General features: G+C 36.7%; 1 protein-coding gene across 1 annotated transcript in view; it reads right to left on the reverse strand.

Moving 5' to 3' along the window:
* Sf3b3 (splicing factor 3b subunit 3) overlaps positions 1 to 5,673 on the reverse strand; it is a 245,622-nt gene extending 239,949 nt beyond the window's left edge. Inside the window, exon 1 of the mRNA XM_090376877.1 lies at positions 5,628 to 5,673. The gene's annotated coding sequence lies outside the window, so the exon portion shown is untranslated. The remainder of the gene's footprint in view (positions 1 to 5,627) is intronic.
* Positions 5,674 to 6,000: the final 327 nt, after the last annotated feature.

The following is a 6,000-nucleotide window of genomic DNA, read 5'->3' on the forward strand; positions in this document are numbered from 1 at the left end:
GTGATTCTTGCACTGCTTCTATTAGAATGCCCAGCAGCCTGGAAAACAAGGTGCTAGGGATTTCTAGGACTGCTGGGAGTCACTGTGGAACAAGTAAATACATGGGCTGTGTTAGGGTAACTAAGAGTAAGAACAGGTGCATGTATACTTACATGTACACCCATGCTAGGAGTTTAGTAAATAAATTTGATGCATTTGAGGTGCTGGTCAAAACATCAAAGGCGAATACTGTTGGGATATGAGAGAGAGACGTGGTGTCACAGATATACGGAATGCAGAATTGGAAAAGCACCTGGGAGAATGGGATCTATCCAGTTACTGTATTTTTTCGATTCTAAGACGAATTTTTTTCCCCCTATAAACATCTCTAAAAACGGGGTGCATCTTAGAATCGATAGCGTCTTACAATCGCAGTTTTTTTTTCGAATTTTCCCGTGCTTTGCACAGCACCACACATTTTGTTTTTACGTGGAAACCCCGTCTCCAAGTTTCACCATTATCGCATTCTCCAATTCCATTGGAGAATAAAGTGGCGTCGGTGATTTCACGTGCTTTCGAAATGTGAAGCCACTGTTATTTCATTATAGTGGAGCTCACTCAGCGAAAACTAGGAAGTTTTGTTTATAGCTTCGAAAATACGTAAGTGGAGTTACTGTATTTTGTTAATTTTGATCCCTTATTGCAAATTAAAATGTCAAAAAGATTGCACTACGAAGCTGCACCGAAACGAAAAGTTATTGTGTATGCAAAAGAACATGGAAATAGAGCTGCAGGTTGACATTTTGACATTACTGAAGTAAATGTTCGTCATTGGAGAAATAATCGGAATTCCATATTTTCATGCAAGGCAACAACCAAGTGCATTACAGGGCCTAAGAAAGGAAGATTTCCACAAGTTGATGAAGCTGTGATACGTTTTGTAACGGAGACACGCGCAAAAGGATTACCCATCACTCGACAATCCATGCAATTGAAAGCCGGAGAAATTGCCAGGTCCCTTGGAATAGAGAAAATAATTTTTAAAGATAGTCGCGGCTGGTGCGACAGATTCATGCATTGTAGTGGATTATCATTAAGGCGCCGAACATCTATCTGTCAAAAAATTCCTGCATACTTTCAACAGAAGCTTATTAACTTTCAGAGAGAGATGATGAAATTAAGGAAAAAAAAACTGAGTTTAGTCAAATTGGAAATGCTGATGAAACCCCGGTCTTCTTCGATATGCCTCGAAATTATACCATCAACGCTAAAGGTGCTAAAGAAATCAAGATTATAAACATGGGCTATGAAAAGTAGCAAATCACTGCTGATGGTCGAAAGTTGCCACCATATTTAATTTTAAATTGAAAAACCATACCAAAGAATGAAATTTTCCCCAAAGATGTTATTGTGAGTGCACAAAAAAATGAATGGATGTCGGCAGAGCTTATGGAAGACTGGCTAAATGTTTTGTGGAATAGACGTCGTGGAAGTCTTTGTAACCCACCCAGCATGCTAGTACTTGATACATTTCGTGGACATTTGTCCGAACGGGTCAAAAATAAAATCGTGCAAAAATGTGTTGACTTGGTCGTGATTCCTGGTGGCATGACTAGCCAACTGCAGCCACTCGACATTTCAGTCAACAAACCATTTAAAGATTACTTGAGAAAGGAATATGAATTCTGGCTGTTGACCGACAACCTTCCGGAAAAATTAAGAAAGCACTGGCATCAAAACTGGCAGAATGGGTATCAACGGCTTGGAAGCTGATCTGAGAAAGAATAGTCAAGCACTCATTTAAAAAATGTTCCATCACCAACGCTCTCGATGGCTCAGAAGATGATATATTATGGGATAAAGAAGATAACAATGGCTCAGAAGAATCTGACCCTGAATGTGAAGTAGACTCTGATATTGATTCATATGCAGATATCGACAGCTCAGAAGATTCAGAAGGAACTGATGAATAACATACCTACTGATAAATACCAGTATTATTGTTGTTAGTAAATTGAATTCAATTATAATAAAAATATTTATTAGATTTATTTTAGTGTTTTATTTTATTTTATTTTTTCCCTTAGAATCAAAGCTTTTTTTTGGAAATTATGGTATTGAAATTAAGGTGCGTCTTACAATCGATGGCGTCTTAGAATCGAAGAAATATGGTATATTAAAGGAGGCAGCAAAGGAAGTAAGAAAACCTTTAGCCATAATTATGAGAGTTTCCTTGGGCTCAGGGGAGGTACCCATAAACTGGAGTTGTGCAAATATGTCCCCAATTCACAAAGGGTGACACGAGTAATTTCAAACCTGTTAGTTAAACTTCTGTTCCAGGGAAATTAATTGAGGCACTGGTTAAAGAAGCACTGCAAGATCACCTAGACAAGATTTCAGTTATAGTTCAGACAGCATCCAATTTGATTGGATACTATGATGTGGTCACAAAGGAACTGGATACAAAAATGTCCAGTTCCTTTGAGAGCGTCATGAAAGCTTTTGATACTGTCGCACATTATTATTATTAGTATTATTAGCCATATGGTGCAAGGAAGACTGAGGCTTATGCTGCACCAGCTAAAAAAAATTTCTAAATTACCCTGAGAGAGAGAGAGCAAGAGACAGAAGTAGAAGGGAATCACCAAGAAAGAGAAGAATGATATCATCCATCTCAAGACCCTGGTAGTGATAAACACATAATGATAAACACTTAAAAAAAAAAATAAATCAAAAAATTATCAAAAGAAATACTTATCTGCTGAACTGCCAATATCTTTTATTAAAAACCTCCACAATTTAAATATCTAAACATATCAACACACAGCAATATAAACATTTAATGATCAGTAATTTGCCTGAATCAACAATATCGTATATAGAAAACCTATCTTCCAGCAAAAGCTTATTATTTCAGTACTTACCTCTAAGATCTGTGTATTAATTTATTAAGCACATTACTGAAACTCTAGACAAAAATAATATCAGAAAAATGAAATAAAATTACAGAATTAAGTAATGAGCATCTAGAATTTAGAAGGAAAAAACAGAACATATATGGATAAAATATTTATAACAAATCAGATAATAGAAAAATAATTCGAGTGTAATAGATCAACTTACAAGTGTTTTGTAGATTTCATAGAGATAAAATAAAGGACGACACAAATCTTAAAGCTATTCAAAGATCCTCAATAATTAATAGAAACAATTAGACATATATACAGTTAATAAGTGCACAATCAAAACAAATCAAGGAAATACAGAAGAAACAAGATTAAACTTTACAATCTGGTACCCCTTCCGATTGATTGTTGCCAAGGCTGTGAAGAACAGGCCTTGCCCCTCCCACTAGTTGCTTTTTACTTGGTGTTAAGTGAATTCCCCCCCACTGTTTTAAAATCAGAAAACCAGTTCTCCATTTTAAAACAGGCAAAGGGGGAATAAACACTAATTCAAACGGTACAGTATACTGAAGAGATCAGAGCTTCCAATCACTGCAAGGAAAGCAAAGAATAGGAGTGGACTAGGCCTGTCCATCACTGCAAGGAAAGCAAAAAATAAGAGGGAGCTAAGCCTGTCAATCACTGCTACTTGCAACACTCCATTGAAAGGGGTAGCATGTTGTAAAGATTAACAGTTATGAGTTGCTACATCAAGTTTATGGGGAATATTCTCTGAGGAGCTCACATGTTTGAATGGTGCAAAAGATTTTTAGAAGGAAGAGAAAATGTGGAAGACAATGAATGACCAGGCCGTTTGGTATCCATGAAAATTGATGAAACTGTGGACTGGGTAAGGGCATTGATTAGAAGTGATAGTTGTTTAAGCATTAGCATGGTTGCATCAGAACTCAATAAGGCCAAAGAAACAGTTAAACAAATTTAGGCATGAGAAAAATGTGTGCCAAGATGGTTCCAAAAATTTTGAATGAAGATCAAAGAATGAGAAGACACCAAGTTTATGAAGGTGTTTTGAAAAATATTGAAAATCCAGACTTTCTAGTACTGTAATTACTTGAGATGAAAGATGGCTGTTCCAGTACAATCCAGAAACTAGAAGACAAAACAATCCCCAAGACTAAAAATAGCAAAAATATCAAAATAAAAAATGAAAACCGTGCTTCTTGTTTTCTTCGACATTAAAGGAATTATTACGGCTGAATGCGCCACCAAATCAGACTGTTAAACAAACATACTACATCGAAATTCTGACAAGGCTGCACAAAAAAATTTGAAGTGACCTGAATTGTGTAAGGATGTTTGAATGCTCCATTGAGACAGCACACAACTTGCTCTGTTTGCCAGTTTCTGCCCAAAAAGAAAATCCCTGTATATGTGCGCACGCAAATGTGTACTCTGCACACCAGAAATAGCCCTTTGTGACTTTTTTCTCTTCCCTAAACTCAAAAGTGTACTTAAAGGAACTCATTTTCAGCCCAATACAAAAAAATTGGAAAAATTTTTCCAATTTTTTTAAAAAAATGGAAATATGTTTTTTTTTATTTTGGTAGTTGTTGGCGCATCAGCTTCTGTGGCCATAATGCACCTCCCAAGGTTTTTGCAGTACTTTGATCCAAGCTCGAGGTGGGATTCGAACCCGTGACCTTTGGGTTGCCAGGCAGGCACTTTAGCCACCCGGTTAGCCCGGTTGGCGTAAAAATATGCCTAAAGGGTTAAAAGGGCTTAGATGTGAATTCCAGAAATGTTTCTGTGCTTGGGAGATATGTATGGAACAGTATGTGCAACCCCATTTTGATTTTTGTTTGTTTGTTATTTGGTTTTTAGGAGCATTAGTAACTAAGGCCATATTGCTGCGGGGGTATGTGGTTGTCATTCCCTGACCTTTCCGCATCCTCTGTATTTGGTGGTCACGGGCTCAAACCCGGTCTAATCAAGAAGCATGTGCTATGCACTGCTGCTCCTGCCCACGGTAGAGCCCCCCATTTTGAAGGGGATAACTTGTAAGCATTCATTATATTTATTTTACTGCAAGTCTTGTTATTTAATAGCCATTCCTTAAATTTATTCAAACTAACCACTACGCCATGTGGAAGCTTGTTCAACAATCACTCTCTGGCTAAAAGCAAATTTTCACATCTTTTTCAATTTATGTCATTACTAGTGCCGTCCATGAAAGAGAAGAATGCCATCAACATTTAGTTTACTCGTATCCAGTTAAAGCTATAAACGCTTCAATCGGGTCCCTTCGCAGGTACTTAATTTTGAGGCGTTGCAAACTACAGAACTTATATATTTTTTGTTTAAGAGAACCTTTTTTGCTCTGACTAATTTTGTCACTCTTCTCTGAACCTGTATACTAGTTACCGACAGAATCTGAACTATTGGAATCGTCTGATTAAGGCGCTACTAAAACAGCAAACGAACAAGTGTTCATGTCTATACTGATCTATAAATTATTTCGAGGAAATTATACTGCATCAATTAGATCGTTTATCTTATCCTTTAGAAAACTAAAAAACTATGAACTGCGATTTGTTTATGCATGCATCTCACAAGCCGCAAAATTCTGATTCAGTAATGAATCATTTCCTAGAACTCTTAATTTCTTAAAACCCTTAAATTTGGCTATCGTTAATTTATATTCCGATAACATATGATTAAAAGAAACAAAGAAAATAAATTCACCTCTTTATTACCAGCAGCAAATCCTACAACACATACACATTTAATTTGAACATGCAACCTATAGGTGGCTCTGATATGACCGGTATTGCAAAAAAAAAAATAAATAAATAATAAAACTGAATACTGCTAGAGAAGTGGTTACTATTATTATTTTTTTTAAGGCCATCCGAATAATTAAATTCATCTACCATGCGGTGTGTATTATATCTGTAAATTGCGTGTGTTGTCTGATCGATTTGGGTGTTTTCCTGGACGAAAAACCCCAGTTGCCTGGAATAAAACCTTGCTATCTACGCCTGAGACCGACTAACTCAGCCACGGAGTGAAAAATGCCATTTAAAGTTCCTCACGTCATCGACGGGATTCGAACTCG

The sequence above is a fragment of the Mastigoproctus giganteus genome, chromosome 7, assembly GCF_048544385.1.
Source record: "Mastigoproctus giganteus isolate SK-2022 chromosome 7, ASM4854438v1, whole genome shotgun sequence".
Taxonomy (NCBI): domain Eukaryota; kingdom Metazoa; phylum Arthropoda; class Arachnida; order Uropygi; family Thelyphonidae; genus Mastigoproctus; species Mastigoproctus giganteus.